At 35.0% G+C, this 18,951-nt stretch overlaps 1 protein-coding gene across 13 annotated transcripts in view; it reads right to left on the reverse strand.

Moving 5' to 3' along the window:
- Positions 1–18,951, reverse strand: part of ADGRL2 (adhesion G protein-coupled receptor L2) — a 271,291-nt gene that overhangs the window by 193,493 nt on the left and 58,847 nt on the right. The gene's annotated exons all lie outside the window — the stretch shown is intronic.

An 18,951-nucleotide genomic window follows, 5' to 3' on the forward strand; every position in this document is an offset into this window, starting at 1 on the left:
GCTGCTGTAAGTGTTATCTGAATTAATACAGGTAGTATCTGACATGTAGTAAGTCCTCAAAATTTGCTATTATTTTGGTTTCATCAGTAGCATAAGACAGTTGACAGTTCTTCAAATACTCCTACATAAATGCCTAAAATTGTATGAGTTAATGTATAACACTTTTGAATATTCTTACATATTCTTACACACTGGGTTGTATTAGAGCAAAGAATTTTGGAAGTACATTTTGAAACATACAGCTTTATATTGACTACATAAAAAATTATTATCATATGTATGCCAGTGTTGTTGCTGGTACTTTGTTTTATTTTGTTAGCAATTTGAAGAATCCACTCACTCTTAGTTATGTTCATAGCTTATGATTTTCATTCTTTTTTAGTTATAAGTGCTTCGTTTTTCCTTAAATCCATAATATTAGAAGATTATCTGGTTAAACTTATTATACTCTGTAAGAGCTAAATACAATTAAAGACAGTTGTCTGTTACACATCCTAATTTATATTTATTCACTTATAACACTTCAGAGTCCAAAAATAATTTGAGGAGATTTACAAACAAATAAAAATAAAAGTAATAAGAATAACCAAGCTATGGAAGCAACTTAAGTGTCCATCAACAGCTGAATGGGTAAAGAAGATGTGGTACATAAATTCAATGGAATACTCCTCAGCCATAAAAAAGAATAAAATTTTGCCATTTGCAATAACATGGATGGACTTGGAGGTTATTATGCTAAGTGAAATAAGTCAGACAGAGAAAGACAAATACTGTATGATATCACTTACATGTGATATCATATGTGGAATCTAAAAAATAAAACAAGCTAGTGAACATAACAAAAAAGAAAAAGACTCACAGATATAGAGAACAATCTAATGGCTACCAATGGGGAGAGAGAAGGAAGGAGGGACAAGATCAGGGTAAGGGATGAAGTGGTACAAACTACTATGTATAAAATAAATATGCCATGAAGATATATTGTACAAAACAGGGAATATAGCCAATATTTTATAATAACTGTAACCTTTAAAAATTGTGAATCAGTATGTTATACAACTGAAACTTATATAATATTTACATCAACTATACCCCAATTAAAAAAAAAAAAAGAGTAAGAATGGTAAGGCAAAGAGAAAATAAGGATTGGAAAGTAAAAAAGCAGGAAAAGTCAGTATAGGCGATGTATGCCTTTATGTGTGCTAGCCTTAGATTTGCCTTTAGTCTTTCTAGCAGCCACAATAAACAGAAAGGCTGTTATAAGATTCCCAATGCTCAGCAAATGCATGACCTGATGAGACCAGGGAGAATCCTGACTAAATGGTGAAGCTGGTCAATTACTTGTCCTTCCATCTCTTCTCTACTTCTGGTCCATCTCTCCACCCTGTCTTCTGCACTATTGAGTTGATACAGCTCAGTTTTGCCTCTGCTCCACAGGTACCTTCCATCTTTCCTCTTTTGTTCTAACTACAGCAACAACAAACCCCACCCCACCCCCGCCAAAGGCTAGTTTTACCTTTTTCTGAGCTAAGTTACCTAGTGTATGGTATACACACTTCCAAAGGCTCATTCTGGCAGGTGTTTAATAGGAAGGAAGGCATCAAAATCTCTGGAAGGACTTGAGGGAGTGGAGAAAAAGACCCAAGTGGTTTTGGTAGAGTGTTCCGCATTTCCACTGCCAACCCTGGGAAACATTGTCTTAAAACAACTGAGAGAATATAACTAAATTTAATGAATTAACCATTTCTAGCAGGGAAAATGATAAACTCAGAAGAGAGACAGCGGCCCCTGGGTATAACTAAGATATACTATTATTTAACAGCTGGGTTCTAATTCAAGGAATAGTGTACAATTAATTTTTAGAATATATCTATTTTACTATAGACCACAATGAATTTTGGTGTTAGAAATTATCCCCTCATTAATATATTGTACTAATGAGATAATAAGCTTGACTTCTCAGGTTATTTGGGGATATGTCTTCTTGGATTTGCCTGTTTTTGTTTTTGTTTTGTTTTTACAGGATTTTGTTCAAGAGACGGGGGTGGGGCAGGCTAGGGGATGAACATTTAATCAAGCACCATCCATGTGTCAGAGATCATGAAGACTTTTTAATGTTACTTCATTTTAGGGCTCGTGTTCAGCGGGCAAGACTCGGCAAGGCTTGCTGGTAGTTTATGGCCAGCATCTGTTCTGATCTATCAGTGCCCAAGCCCAACAATTTACACATTACTAAATATTTTAGTATTACCCCTACTTTATTTAATCTTCCGAATAAACTTCCAGGGAGACGGGAACACTGGAAGCTGGAGGCAGAGATACTACTCGGGGACGCCCTGTCCTGCCTTGCCAGCTCCTCCCCATTCTGCCTAGAGAAGGTTTTCTTGCTTGTGCTAGTTTGGTTCTAGAACTGGGAGAGCCTGATGTTTATAAGCATTTTCTTACATGGAAGTACCTAGGCCATGAGTGTAAATTATTCTAGAGTGGCCAGTTTGAGTTTTAAAAAATTGTGGTTTTCAACCCTGGCGGTAGTGTCCCCGGCAGCTCTGTGGCGCATAGGGAAGCCGAAGAAGAGAAAGGCCAAGCCAAGGTATGCTGCGTCTGCATGCACCAGCTCCTCATACAAGTGGCCACCTGGATCCAGGTGGAATCCACTGTGGTATTTTTTTTTCTGGCCATGCAGTGTAGCTTGTCTTGTGGGATCTTAGTTCCCTGACCAGGGATTGAACCTGGGCCTTAGGCAATGAGAGCACGGAGTCCTAACCATTGGACCGCTAGGGAATTCCTTACTTTGGTATTTTTGTCTAAATACGTTAGGAAATGGCAGGTGTGCATGTGATATCTTCCTGCCCATCTATAACCAACCTAAAATGCTGTAAGTCCTATGATAAATGAGGAAATTGTGACAAAGAAAGGTTAACTTGCCTAAGGTGCCTAATGGTAAAAGAAACATTAGATGTGTCTTTAAGACTAACGCCTAAACATCTTGTTTCAGTTTTATTTTATCTGAACACACTTTTCCTCTGAAAACAATCTTACACAGCTGCCCAATATATTAATAAGAAACAAGTATGCCTGCTCTGATTAAAGCAAGATAAAGGCCAAGGGTTCACTCTCAGTTATGCCCTCATCACTAATTTTAGCAGTTCCTGAAGTACCTCCACAAAACGCAATGCTGTGCTCTTTAGAGTTGAAAAAACACTGACTTAAAAAATGCTGCCACCCTCAGACCCACTCTGTGTTGTTCACCTTGGTAAATAATTCATTTAACAAACATAGTGTATAGCTACTGAGTGCCTGACCCTAGGAATACAAGGATAAATGAATAGTGTGTGCCATCCAAAAGCTCACAGTCTGAGGAAGAAGGAAAAAAAAAAAACAAAAAGAAAAAAAAATTAAAATTACCACTGATATCGAGCCTTTCTGTATCGGTTTTCAGAACTGTAAAAGATAGGAATGTTTAGCCCTTTAACAGATGAGAAAACTAAAATCAGAGAAGTTAAGAGGATGCATTGTCATGTATCCCTTGAGTAAGGAAATAAAGATTACCATCTTGGTCTCAGGGACGCCAAAACCCAGGCTCTTTCTTCTGTGTGATGCAGCCTACGATTTGTTGCGAATCTTTAACAAAGTAAGCACATTTCACCACAGATTTAAATTTAAATTGCAAATCACTTAAACGGGAAGGAAAAAAAGCCCAGAGAAACCTACAGATTAAACCATTAAAATCATTATCATAATAATACCACTTTACACAACCACTATTATTACACATCTGTTATCTCCTTCCCTTCCCAACAACTGTGTGAGGTAGGAAGGGTGGCAGATATTATTATTTGGATTTCACAGAAAACGAAGTAAGACTCTGGGCTATTAATGGAAGGTAATGTGGTAGGGGTGAAATTTATTGACTTAAGGAAAAAGATAACCTTTTCTTGCAGTAACTATCCCTAACTAACTGTGAGACTGTGGAAAAGTCAACTAACTAACGTTTTTAGGCCACAATTTGCTCATCTGTAAAAGTAGAGGGTCCAGACATTTCATCTTTACGTTAAGGGACCTTCAGTTCTGACATGTGATGAATCTGCAAGCTAGTATATGGCTTCATTAGAATAGAATCTACCTTCTGTTCCAAAGTTTTCTAGGATTTCACTCTGCTTGTTAATATAAAGCTGTATGGAAACTTCCTGGTTTCCTGGGCATAAAGTTTGGTCATATAAACAATTTAATCTTTAATCCAATCTATTTTAAATTATAAGTAGACCATGCTGATTAAAAGGTAACTGAATAATCCTTGCCGGTTAGAAGCAAGGAACCTACATGTAAATTAGAGTGGGTAAAGGAACACTGGAGAAAAATCTAGATGAACGTAACATGAAAAACACAGAGAAGTGATAGCATTATATGATTGCATTACAGACTTCCTGGTCAGAAGGATACTTTTCTAGTGCAGGCCACAAAATTATCAGGGCAGCTCACATCTTAGTGTTAGGGATTTTAGTCTCAAAGTATCCACAGAAGCTCTCGTTCCTCAGAAAGCAACACACTGACAATTTCTTGACCAGCCTTGCTGATAATTTCATTTCCCAGAAGGCAGAGTAAGCAGTAAGGGGAACTCTACTCTGGACCCAATTCTGACAGAAACCAGTAGGTAAAATAAAATGATTGGAACCTTGGGGAAAAGCAACCATGCGCTCTTGCAGTTTGATTTAAGCAGTGTTCTGCCTATGCAAACACAAATGATTCTAATGAGCAAGAAAATGGGGAGGAAACTGAAGAAGCCAGTATGCTGCACAGGGAGCTACTGACAGGCGCTGAATTTCAAACAGCATGTGCAGAAGATGGTAAAAGGGGACACATAATCAAGCACAAATATGTGAAGGTAGCATAGACCTATAAAAATAACATCAGCAATACTAAAGCACAAAATGAGCTGCGGCCTGTGAGAGAGAGCAAAGAGAACCAAAAATGATCTCCTTAGCATGAAACAAGGAATAAAATCCATACAGGAGCAGGCCCATTTTCTAAAGTTGAAAATGTAACATTCATTCATGAAAAAGAGAAAGCAAAACGTCCTTACTCCTTTATGTTTCTTCCCTGCTGGTTCATTCATCTCTGTTTACACGTCACCTATTCAGAGAGGACCTGAACCACTCTTTCTAAAATAATTCTCTCTGACATCCTCTAACCCTTAAATTTTCATTCCTCTAATCACTGACTGCCATTATTTTACATACTTAAGCTACTTCTTTCTGCTGTATTAGGATGTAAGCTCTATGAGTGCAGGGACTTTGATTTGTTCAGTACAGTATCTCCAGGCCTTGTATGAACCAAGTACTATTCAATAAATATTTGTTCAATGAATGAAGTCAGACAACTAGACATTCAATGAAAGAAGTCAGACCACTAGACATTGGCTAAAAATGGAGAGGCAAAATAGGTAAAGGGATTATAATATAGGTGACATTTATCGAGTCCCTAGTAGGTGTCATACACTCAGTATTTAGATGTATTCAAGCATGGTTGAATAGTTTGTCCCAGATCACACAACTAGAGAAGTATAGACCTAGAATTTGAATCAAGATAGTTAAGTCTATGGTCTGAGTACTTTACCTGTATGCTATACTGGGAGACCCTGACTAGTCTAGCTGACAATATGCCTCTTGACCTTTCTGAATTATTACCAGAGATTTCTAAGTGAGATGGAGTATTTAGCTGATTACTTTTGAGAAAATACAGTACAGGGATAAGAGAAGAATACTTTATGTTCAAAAAATTGCAGAGCCTGCAAACTTCAGATCCATGAAACTTATGTTGTATGGGGGGAGAATAGCCTAGATCATACTTATAAAAGATAATTTTGTGCACATTTTTAAAAAGTGGTTATTAGGAAAAAGTGTAAATTCAACAAGAATAAGCTATTCAGCCCAATTTTATATGTTCTGTTCTACAAAGTTAATAAACTAGTATATCAAGGCACTAGCTATTTGGATTCTAAGCAAGTCATTTAATAAGGTCTTTCTTTATAACCTTGTGGATCAGATGGAGAAATACAGGTTTAGGGATAGTACTATTATGTGTTTTCATATCTGGCTGAATGATCGCCCCCAATGGCAATTTTAATGAACCTGTATCAGCCTGAAGGAGGGTTTGTCCAGTGATATACCACAGGCCTTTGTCTCTGGCCTTGTCTAATGTGAACATATTTATCAATGACTGAGATAAAACCATAAGAAGGCATTCCTATCAAAAATCAGTTACATGAGATAAGGAAGGTGAGTAAATACACTGGATTACAAGATTAAGATCTGAAAGTTCTTAACAACTAAAAGATGAACAAAATCCAACAATATATAATTTGGTTGGAATAACTGTGAAGTCCTGCCTTGGGACCAAAACAACAACTACCTAAATTCGATTTGAGGGATATATGACGTAGTAACAGTACTCATGGGAAAATAGAGGAGCTTTACTTGGCAGTGAATCAATGGTATAATATGGTTACAAGAAGGATGGGGGAGGGGGAGGAAAAGGAGAAGAGGAAGAAGAACAAGAAGAGAAGAAAAAGATGAAGAAATAATTTGGCTGCATTAATAAATTTAAGATGTGCATAGAATAATGGGGGACATAATCTGACTAACTTCGAGCTGTTCAGATTACCATGCTCAGTTCTGAGAGCTACATTTTACGGAAGACATGAATGAAAAGATTCGAAAACTTCTAGTATTTAGCAGGCTGCGTGGTAAAGGGACTTAAAACCATCTCATATGAGAAAAGTCTGAAAGAACTGAGGAACTTTTAGTTATAACAACTGAAAGTTGTTATATTTGATAGCTATATTGGAATACTGTAAACATAATAATAATAATTTGAATCATTATTCATCACTTATTATTCGCTAGGCACTGTGCTAATCATTTTACATTAATTAATGCTAGCCACAACCCCAATAGTGAGTTCTGGTTATAGATTAGAAAACTGAGCCTGAGAGAGATTAAGTAACATACCCAAGGCCATAAACGCTAGTGAGTGATAATGCTTCCATTTGTACCCAAGTCTATCTTTCTCCAGGACTGCCCACTTATCCTCTACAGCAGGCTCCCCCCAATAGATAGAAACTAAATTGTATTATGTATGTGTGTGTATGTTTACATATGATAAAGTTATGTGAAACAACAGAGAATCAAAACTATTTACAGTATTAAATAGATACATCAAAATTTTAAAAGTGATTTTTTTCGGTACTGGGAATATAGCTATTTCCTTCTTTTGTCTACTTCTTTTAATTTTCCAGATCTTCTTTACTAAGCCTATCCTAGTTTTATAAAAATATCACCTATATTATTTAATTAAAAAATTATTATGTGAAAGAGAGATTAGCTTTATTCTGAATTGTCCAAAGAGGCTGAATTAAGATGCTGCAAGATACAATGAGGCATATTTCAGTTTAAAAACAGAACCTCTTGTAGTCAGAAATTTTCAAAGACGCGATATCTTGATAGAGGAAATATTGATTTTCCTGTTCGTGGAGATGCTAACCCAAGTCTGAAAACACTAAAATTTTATTGTTCTATGTGGTTAAATAAGCCAAGGACTAGGTAGTTAATATATCACTGGTTAATATATCACTTCATACTGAGGTCTTTCAGACTGCTTAAGGGGTCTTATTTTATAAGTACTTTTAATAAAATATTTGTGTAATGAATACATGAATGTATACATTTAGAACAGGAAAAGTAGACCATGGATAATATTATTTTTTGTACCAGCCTTTTCCCAAAGTATGCACAGGTAGTAAAGACTGTACTGAAAGGTCACGCTCATTTGTTTCAAGTTCCAAGGTACTCCTGGCTGTTGACATCTGAGCACAGAATAAGTGGTCCCTCCAGGAAGCTTCATTTGGGCATGACCTCTTCTCACACAGTCTACCTCTCTGCCTACATTCCAGGCTCTTGCAAGCATCCCTCCTTTTTAAAAAAAAAAAAACAAAAACCAGGACTTCTATTAACTAAACTGAAAACTCCACAAAATCGGGAATCATGTCTGTTTTGATCTTCTTATACTATATAATGCTTGATATAATAGACACAAAACAAGTATCAATAGAATTAATCAGTTTGGCAGATATATTCAGCAAGTTTTTCTTTTGTTATCTAAGTATGGTTAGAAAGAGCGCCTTTGATTTCAAGTATAGACTAACAGCAGAGTTTATCTCAAAGGATTGCCATTATTTGTTATCTTTTTCTAGATTCCTGTTTCCTATCTGTGAGTAGATACAAAGACCCACTGCTTTAGGCCTTGAAGCTGTTTTTTTAAGTAAGAAAAGCAGTATGACTTTTCTTTTCAGAGTATAAAGTTGTTAAATTTTGCCATATGATAGGTGTATGAATTAAGTTTACAATATGGAGGTCTAGAGAAGAATTTGAGACATTACTTCCTTTTTTCCAAGGTGAACTCTAAACCCACTTTTCATTTGTGTTCCTACCACACAATTTGTATCAATATGAAAACAGCCAGGCCACAAAATAACTATAGGAGAAGCAAATGTTTCTGCCAGTTCTTTCATATAGTTGGAGACAGTAGTGACGGGGACATCCTAGTTCTGAAACTTGCTTAATCAGTTTCACTGTGCACAGACTGGATAGGCTTCATTTATTCTTACTATTATACATATTAAAGTATCTTCATAACATTTTTGTAGCTTCTCAGGGTGCGGACATACTTACAATAAATATAGGCCTTCAACAGGAAAATTCCTGAAATGCATCATCAATGTAAAAGAATAACCACTCTACTTTAAAAAAGTGTAAGTAGATTTATTATTCAAAAAACACTGTGATAATGAAAGGCACAGTAAGAAATACAGGACAAAAGGCCGAGGTAGGAAGTTTTGAGGAAGATATCACATGACCATTAATAAAAAGATGGGCAAATAAAAGTAACAGTTGTCCATTACTTATATGATCAACTTAGGAACATATTAAAAATACCAATTTCTAGCCCACAAGCCTGTAGATTCTGAATCAACAGATATGGTCTGGGGCCTAAAAATCTGTAATTAAAAAATGCCACACGGGCTTCCCTGGTTGCGCAGTGGTTGAGAGTCCACCTGCCGATGCAGGGGACACGGGTTCGTGCCCCGCTCCGGGAAGATCCCACATGCTGCGGAGCGGCTAGGCCCGTGAGCCATGGCCGCTGAGCCTGTGCCTCCGGAGCCTGTGCTCCGCAACGGGAGAGGCCACAACAGTGAGAGGCCCGCATACCGCAAAAATAAATTAAAAAAAAAATGCCACCCCAAACTCTGATGCACAGCCAGGTTTAGGAACCATAGACTATATACTAAGGATAAGAAGAGAGTACAGAGTAGATTTCATTCTCAACAAATTCACAATCTAGTGACCAACATGACTATGAATGCTTGAATTAGAATGATGAGGAGCTGCTGGTTATTAGAATATTTCAAATAAGAAAAACACAGTCTAAATTAAGGTAGTAACAGTGAAAACAAAGAGTAGAGCAGACATTTGAAAGAAATCTTATGGGTAGATTTGACAGACAGGGTTATTTCTTCTGAGAACTCTCCCTAGCTTGTAGATGGCCATCTTCTCTCTATGATGTCTTCATGTCATCTTCCTCTCTATGTCTTCATGTCATCTTCTTAAAAGGACACCAGTCATATTGGATTAGGGCTCACCCCCAATGACTTCATTTAACCTTAATAACTTCTTTAAAGACTATCTGCAAATATAGTCATATTTTGAGGTCCTGGGGGTTTGGACTTCAACACATGAATTTTGGAGGGACATAATTCATCCCTTAACAACTAACTAGAAATAAAACAGACCAGCCAGGTCCTTAACATAGCATAAAATGCTCAATAATTGTTACATTCATCCCTTAAATTTCAGTCCTTTCCTCTTCCATTCAGGCTATGTAAAACCTCAAGTAGAAAGTAACCGCAAAGTAATATTACATGCAGAAAGGCCTTCTTGATGGAAGCCCTCTAGATACCAGAAGTTTAACTGTCCAAATACTAGTGGTCCTAAACCTTGTCATAAGGAATAATCCTAGGTAATCCTTACTTTGATCTGCCTCGGGAATAAATCGGAGGCGAGAGGTATGTTCTGGTCCAGGCAGGGCTTCAAAAAAACTCACCCAGGAACTCTTCCCAATTCCCTTCCCTTATGGTGGAAAAGGTATTAAAGGCATTATTTATTCATCCATCACCTCCTATGACTATCAGCATGGAGGAAAACCATCTCCGAATTTAATTTTCCTTATATAAAGGTATCAGGACTATTTTAGTTGCAAGTTACAGAAACAACTCAAATAAGCTTCAGCAAAGGCAATTTACTGGTTCATGGATCCCTAGAAAGTTTAATAACTAGAATTAAGGTTCCGAATCAGTCTTCCCTGGGATTCATCAACCAGTATATTCTCTCTTTGCCTAAGAGTCTGTTCTGTGATTCCAGTTTATAAAATCACAAGGACAGACTATGACTGGCTCAGCTTTGGCCAAGTGCCCAACGTAAGACCAATCAGAGGTTCAAGGTTAAATGAGAAGACAAATTCTTTTTAAAAATTTTCAAAACACAAATGTAAAGAAAGTTCTTGAAAAAGAAACACTATACTCGGGAATTCCCTGGCAGTCCAGTGGTTAGGGCTCAGCGCTTTCACTGCTGAGGGCTCAGATTCAATCACTGGTGACGGAACTAAGATCTCACCAGCCACACGGCATCCAAAAAAAGAAAAAGAAAAAGAAAAAGTCCTAGAGATACTCTGATAATTTATAATATATTTATCATTTTGAGCATTTAGCTAAAAGGAATCTATCTAAAAATACTAAAGATTAAAAAAAAGATTCTATATTATAGACAGCAATATAGACAGCAATATATTACATAGACAGAAATATATTATTTTTAGCCTAATACAATATTTACAATTATACTTGTTCATTTAAACTAAACAGAAAAGTACCTATTCTTATTTCTAATTTTTTTTTTTTTGTTCACTGCAGTTCTTATAGCTTGAAAGTTAAATGTCAAGATCAAACTCCATTTTAGTGTAACTAGGTTTAGCTTAGCAAGTTAAAACTTGATTATATTGTTAATTTCTAATTTTATAGAAAAGAAGGGTTTACATGTTATTTTGAGGAAATCAAATGTTAAAAAATAATTTAATTTTTAGATATAGTTTTATGGGCAACAAGAATGGGAATAAAAGAGAAGGGGACACAAAAGAATGATAATGGCAATTTCAATATTTGAAGTCTTTGTGGGTCTAATTCTGCTTTTTATCTTTTTTTACCTGAGTCCTGCTCATTTTTTCTTTGTTGTTTTTGTTTTTTTTACAGTGTTTTTGTGATTTCTGATTGTGGGCTTGTTGTACTCATGGAATTTTATCTGTAAAAATTCTTGGAGAGATGGAATAAAGTTAGGCTCTCCAGAGGGGATTTTCTTTTGATTCTGCCAGGCACAAAAGGTACAACTGGGGACAAGTTTAAGCTAAATTTCTTATCTTGGAGTCTTTAGACCACTGAGATTATAAAATTCTTGCTGGAAACAGTAATGTCAGTTTCTGATTATGATATTTCAAGGGAGAATTTTTTTCTCTTTAGTTATGCATTTAAGACTTGTAATTTACCTTGCAGTCCTCTGTGGGATGGATTTATTTGTAGATCAGGTTAACAATGAGGATATATCCATTTTGCATTCCAGCACTGAATCCTGGGCTTTGTCATTTTCCCCTTGTGCCAGCAAGGACATGAAAAGTGAAATTCATGTTCACCCCACTCAGTAAATGTCCTTAGAGTGAGAAATACTTCAGTTCTTAGCAATCCTTTGTGAGAAAAATCATATTTTCCTCTAAATTAACGTAGGAAAAAACACTTGATAAAATTCAGCATTCTCAAAGATTAAAAACAAACAAACTAAAAACAAAGCAAACTAAAAATAAAAAGAAAATTTATAACTTGATAAAGGATATCTACAAAAAAACCTACAACTTTTTTTTTTTTACTTTTTTTTTTTTTAATATTTATTTATTCATTTGGCTGCACCGGGTCTTAGTTGTGGCATGCAGGATCTTTGGTTGCAACATGAGAACTCTTAGTTGCGGCATGTGGGATCTACCTCCTTGACCATGGATCGAACCTAGGCTCCCTGCAATGGGAGCACAGAGTCTTAGCCACTGGACCACCAGGGAAGTCCAAAAAACCTACAACTTAATGTTGAAATGTTCAAAGCATTTTATTTTAAAAATCAGGAAAAAAGAAAGTTGTCTACTATTACAATTTCTATATAGTACTGAACTAGAGGTCTGGTTGGTGGAGTACACAAGGAAAAGATGAAAGTATAAGAACTGGAAAGGAAGAAATAAAGCTGGCATTACTAACAGAAGTTAGATTGCTTACATAGGAAATCCTAGAGAAAATACAGATAAATTATGATAATTAATAAGGAAGTTTTGAAGATTTGTTGAATAAAATAAAAATACAAAATTATTTTTATTTCCATGTGTCTCATACATTAGAAACTATCACTATACAAAAGAAATTATTGGAAGATATAATTTTAAAATATTTTATTAAAAAGTATTTAGAGATATATATAACAAATTTATGGGAGAAATAAAATCTTTTTGAAAAAAATATTATAGAAAATCTAAACAAATGGAAAAGTAAACCATATTTTTGGATTGGAACACTAAAATTTATAATACAAGTATAAGTTCCCTTCAGATTGATCTGTAGATTTTAAAGTATTTCAATCAAATTTTTTGCATGTGTAGGAGGTGGCATTGACAAGCTTTTTCCAAGACTTATATAGAAAAGTAAAGGGCCACAGGAACAAAGGAATTCTTGAAGAAGAATAGAAGAACTTACCAAATTTTTACAGTTATTATAAAATTCTAATAATTTTAGCAATATAATATTGGTAAAGAGGTAGAGTAAAACACAGACCCGAAAACTAGATTATAAATACGGTATATGGAAACTTGATTCATGAAAGGTCTGACTCTGAAGATCAGCGAGGAAAGCATAAACTATTCAATACATGGTGCTAAGACTATGGTTTCTAGTTTTAATAATTTATTTCTGCCTTACATCATAAAAAACAATTTTTCAGGGCTTCCCTGGTGGCGCAGTGGTTAAGAGTCCGCCTGCCGATGCAGGGGACACGGGTTCGTGTCCCGGTCCGGGAGGATCCCACATGCCGCGGAGCGGCTGGGCCCGTGAGCCATGGCCGCTGAGCCTGCGCGTCCGGAGCCTGTGCTCCGCAACGGGAGAGGCCACAACAGTGAGAGGCCCGCGTACCGCAAAAAAAAAAAAAAAAAAAATTCAAATTGATTAAAGACTTAAATGTAAAAAGCAAATGTTAAAACACAGAAGATAAAGGGTAAGATTTCTTAAGTGGAAAATGTAAAAAATAAGCAAAACAGGAATGTTTGCTAAGTTTAACTGCATTAAGAATAAGAGCTCTGTCCATAAAAGGGCACCTTAAAAAAGTGAAAAGACAATTCATGAACTAGAAAAGGACATTTGTCACACAAATAAAGAAGAATGGATTAGTATATGTATTACCTAAAATTCATTTTTTAAAAATTGTTTAAAAGGAATCAGTACCTCATAGAATAGGAGGCTGTAATTGTCAATAATATGAGAAAAGATACACAATCTTATTAGTAATCAAGGAATTGAAAATTGAAACTCTGAGGAGTTGTTATTTCACCTTCACAAAATTGATAAAAAATTTTAAAGTATCTGACAATATTAGGTGCTGACAAGAATGCAGATCTATTGGAACATTGACATTTATAGTCCTGGGAGGGGTATAACATTGATACTTTGAACAACAGTTAGCAATTATCTAATAAATTTGAAATTTTCCATACTCTATGACTCAGCAATTTCACTTTCAAGCATATATTCTAGAGCAAAGTTTCTCAGCCTTGTACTATTGGCATTTTAGTTCAGATAATTCTTTGTTGTGGGAGCCGTCTTGTGCCTTATAGGATGTTTAGGGCATCCCTGGCCTTTACTTACTAAAAACCAGTAGCATGCTCCAAGTTATGATAACCAAAAATGTTTCCACACATTGCCAAATATTCCTCAGGGCAAAATCACTCCAGGTTAAGAACAACTTGCCCTAGAGAAATTTTTGTACCTATCCATTTGTACATGTTAAAGAATGTTCATAGCAGGACTATGTGTAATAGTAAAAAGAAAACAAAGAACTGAAGCAGCCCCAAAATCCATCAACATTAAAGAGGAGAAATAAATTATGTCATAAAATGGAATACTATACAACAGTGTAAACTAATGGATTATAGTTATGTGCAGTAAATGGTTGAAACTCAAGACTTAATGTTGAATGAAAAAGTAACTTTCATTTACATATTATTGCAAACATGTAAACCAATTTGTATGTTTAGGGATGCAAATACATGAGACAAAATTACAAGGGAAAACAAGGGAGAGAGAAAATTTAGAACAGTGTTTAACTCGTTGAAATGAGGGTTAAGTAATTGTAGAAGGGAAACAGGGGACTTAAGTATTTTTGATTTGTTACTTATTATGTATTTGAAATTTTACTTTTTAGCTACTAAATATCAAAAAAAATTTTTTAAAGGAAACAAGTTTTTTTTTTTTTTCTTTTTTGCGGTATGTGGGCTTCTCACTGTTGTGGCCTCTCCCGTTGCGGAGCACAGGCTCCGGACGCACTGGCTCAGCGGCCATGGCTCACGGGCCTAGCCGCTCCACAGCATGTGGAATCTTGCCGGACCAGGGCATGAACCCACGTCCCCTGCATCGGCAGGCTGACTCTCAACCACTGCGCCACCAGGGAAGCCCGGAAACAAGTATTTTAACCTTATAAACTGTGTGAAACAATTCAGTAACACCCCAGAAATATATTTTTTAAATTTATTTAATAATTTTAGTTTATATATTTGATTGGTATGTTTATATATTTGAAATAATTTTAGAAGCCAATTTAGAATATTGCTTAGGAAAATTCGGTGGTTAAAACAAAACGGATTAACCATTCATCAAGAAAGACATTCTGTCTTCAAAGACAATGGCTACTAATAGATAACATATTTAACTAACTGCTTTAAAAGCAGGGCTTTTTTTTTTTCTTAAATAGGATAATCTAATGGCAGTAATCAGCGCACAGAGTGAACTCCCTCTTGTAAAAAGCGCATCAATTGTTTTTCCTAATTAAGATGAATATTATTCCTGTGAAATGAACCAAAAAGTTGTTTGAAACTGGAAATCCCAAAAGAGATCTATAATCTAGAAGGATAATTGCATGCAATTTTAATTGAAAGAAAAGGAGAGGCCTGTTTTTATCTTTGCTTTTTTCAAAACCTTGAAAGTAATCAACCTGTTGTCCAATTAACAATGTTTTAATATTACTATCAGCTGACCTAAAAATGGACATTTGATATATTGGAAACTGTTGTAGAATTTTTAAAAATAAATGGCAAAATGACTACTGGCTACAGTTAAGTCCAACATGGCACTTTTATCTTTAATGAAATAAAGTTACAAATTTTTATTAATATCTCCAGAAATAAAGTGTATTTTATTGTTGATTAAAGATTAGGTGCTGTGACTATTCACAGAAATATGCACTCAAACTTTGTTCATTGTGGATGAGAGGAAACATCTATTTTGTTGAAATGTAAATTACACTGAGAAATTTTCTTTATTTAAATTGTCATTTATCTCCAATCTGTTAAAGATTTTTGGTAATGCTGAAGATTTATTCTGTTCAGTTTTAATAGATACATGTCAACAAAATATATATTTACATTTTAACTCATTTCACATAGTAATTCAGAACTTTGGCTGCTTATTTAAATTTGCACACTTATAAGTCAGAAAGAAATAATTTGAATAAGCAGATGTATTATTTATCCAATAATTTGTTACATTGACCCTGCTCTTTGTTATGGACAGGAGGTTAATTTTGTTTGCTTTCTAAAATGTCATGTTATGTTAGTTGTACTAAAGATGTTACATAATGGATGCAAAAAATAAAATAATAAATTAAAATTTTTGATTCCTGGTATTTCAGTTTAGCATCTTGGCAGCATAAACCTATTAGAAATATATATTTCCATATTCAAATAGGGATGAATTTCGCTCCCCATTCTTTAGAAGGGGCTGATGTTAGATTTTCTCTCACACACTAAATATAGTGGTACTTCATTCAAGGTGAGAAAATTCAGGTTAAATTTCTAAGTACGTTTTTTTAATTTTTTTTTAATTTTTTGGATATTGTTGTCCAGATGCAGTGTATGTAGTTTCAGTTTTTTTTTTTTTTTTAATTTATTTATTTATTTTTGGCTGTTTTGGGTCTTCGTTGCTGTGCGCGGGCTTTCCCCAGTTGCGGCGAGCAGGGGCCACTCCCCAATGCGGTGCGCGGGCCTCTCATTGTGGCGGCTTCTCCGGTTGCAGAGCACGGGCTCTAGGCGTGTGAGCTCAGCAGCTGTGGCTCACGGACTCCAGAGCACAGGCTCAGTAGTTGTGGCACACGGGCTTAGCTGCTCCACGGCATGTGGGATCTTCCCGGACCAGGGCTCAAACCCGTGTCCCCTGCATTGGCAGGCGGATTCTCCACCACTGCGCCACCAGGGAAACCCTCTAGGTACGTTTTAAAAATAGTAATATGGAAAGAATATCAGCAAAATACACAGTATATAATCTCTCATTTGCAGTATATAATTTGAATTGATATAAGTGAATTTTGCAAATAAATGAAATTTACCCTTTTAATCATTAAAACCTTTTTCATTTTAACAACTCCCAAATCGCCCAATATTATCTTTTGCTCTGTATAGTAAGTTTAAGGATATATTATTTCATTGTAAAATTCTAGGGCTAGACAGGAATTTAGATTTTATTAAAAATCTTCCAGTATGACTGCTCAATTTAACAGATCAGGAATTTTGAACCCAAGTGTATGATATGTCTTACTCAATATCATACAACTAATCTTGGTTCCTCAGTTCTTACTGGTGGTGAATAGGTGTGAAAAGCCTCTAGCTTTTCAATGTGTTCTTCTCTGGTCCCTCCCAGCTTTGCTAGTTTGCCTTCCAGTTTGTGAGCTAGACAATCAGAGAACCAGTTCTGTCATAATTTTATGCAGACTGAGAACAAGTAAGATGGAAGTGAGGACCTGGGAAGCATTAATGTGAACTGTATTAGATCCTTACTGGAGCACCTCTCCCTCCTAAAATGTCTTCTAAAATTATTGGCTTATTTCCAGATAAGTTGCTGGACACGTGAGATGTAATTACAATTGATATTTTAATGCTGAGTTTACAATGTATGATAAATTACTCTTGAGAAGAAATCTTTAATCTCAAAAATATTTGATTATTTGTGTTATTTATTATGCTTACTATAATATGATTTATTAACATTATTTTAGGTTAAAACCACCTCTTCTGCTAACATACTTTGTTTTCTTTTAATCTTGGATCTTAAAATAAGTCTGCACATTCAAGTTGCAAAGATGACAATTGGTTGTAGCTGGGTAAATTACACAGTAGATTTTAGATCAAAGTTTTCTGCTGTTACTAACTAGTATGATCTACTGACAAAGTGTGAGTTTATTTTAAAAGGTTTACCTTCATATTTTGGCCTTTTCCTATGTAGATTTTTCCTTCTTCTGAAAAAAGTTCATAAAACACCAAATTCTTATATGCTAAAAACCAATGTGAAGCTGCAGATCTTTTTATTTCAGTTTAAAAAGGTTTATTTTTTTTCACACATATGCCTGAATTATAGGAGTGCTTCTGTATTAGAGTAAAATTAATAAAAGTAATAGCTTCAACCTGATTTTAAATCCTTCATTGTTTTATTGTATAATTTTACTCAATTAATCTTCAATTTGTATTTTTAGTTCCTTATGGGATTAGGAAGGTTTGGGAGGTTTTTGTTTTCTTTTTTAATTGTATAAGATCATTTTGGTTATGCAATTGGCACAAAGAGGTATTTCCTCAACTGTATGTATATATATATTTCGTTAATAATAATATACTGTTTTGAATAGCCTGTTATTCAAATAATGCTTTTATTCGGATAAGAATAATAATACGTATTTATTATAGGAAATTCAGAAAATTAAGAAGAAATGAAGACTACTGAACTACCTATGTTCCCACTGTTTGTGTGCCTTTTGTTAGTCTTTTTTCTAAGCCTACAGTATGGTCCCAATTGTCTCTCCTCTCGATACACAAGCACAAATGCGCACAACATATAATGTATTTATAATGTGTTCTGCTTTTTCACTTAACATAGCACTTTTCGATGATTGGTTTATTTCAAAGTGATTTTTTTCTACAGTGAGAAATTCCTTCTTTTTATAGGGAATATGCAAGAACCACTGGGGGGAAGAACTTTGTAGGAGACAGTAATAACTTGTTAAGGAATATCATTTTACATGGACCTTTCCCATTCAATAAGATTGATTTTTATTGTTGTTTAAATTGTAAAGAGGTTATGATTAAGACTAAATTTAATATTACCATTTCAAGTCATAAAAACATAAAGACAACAAAACTATGAGTTTAGACAAAATCATACAGTAGCTAGCTTGCCTTGGAGACATTATGATATATACTTTTAGAAAACAAACATTTTAAAATTCACAGATGCTGCAAAGCCCTGGTCAAACATAGATTACAATCAGTTTTTATGTAACAGTAAAAATTCCAAAGGACTCTTACCCACCCACTCTCAATATGTATCACAGATATGCTTCTTCTTTTTGCTCACAGAATGTAAACCACATTTATTTCTATATCTGTGTGTATTTTAAAATAAATTACCGCAGAAAACAAAATAGGGAGTACACTGTGTTCAAATGCAAACCAACAGAGAAAGCAAAAACCTTATATTCCCTCTGAAGAGCCTGTAGCATAGTTGGTGAGAAT

The sequence above is a fragment of the Orcinus orca genome, chromosome 1, assembly GCF_937001465.1.
Source record: "Orcinus orca chromosome 1, mOrcOrc1.1, whole genome shotgun sequence".
In the NCBI taxonomy this organism is placed as follows: Eukaryota; Metazoa; Chordata; class Mammalia; order Artiodactyla; family Delphinidae; genus Orcinus; species Orcinus orca.